Below are 221 nucleotides of genomic sequence, written 5' to 3' on the forward strand. Positions count from 1 at the left end.
CACGCTCCTCTTCCTGCCCAAAAGTTACTCCCCGCTTTGCTCATTTAAGTTCGGATTTACCACGTAAATCCTGGTAAGGGCAGGAACACTGGGGATACACTAAGCTCGGTATCACATTGTGATGGCTGAGTCCTCAGCGCGCGGCGAAGCAGGAAAGAGGTCTTCAGCCTTTGATTTTGCTGTGTGTGGTTTCAGTATTGCAGGAATCGCTTCACTTCCCT

The sequence above is a fragment of the Pterocles gutturalis genome, unplaced genomic scaffold (genome assembly GCF_000699245.1).
Source record: "Pterocles gutturalis isolate BGI_N339 unplaced genomic scaffold, ASM69924v1 scaffold3341, whole genome shotgun sequence".
Taxonomy (NCBI): Eukaryota; Metazoa; Chordata; class Aves; order Pterocliformes; family Pteroclidae; genus Pterocles; species Pterocles gutturalis.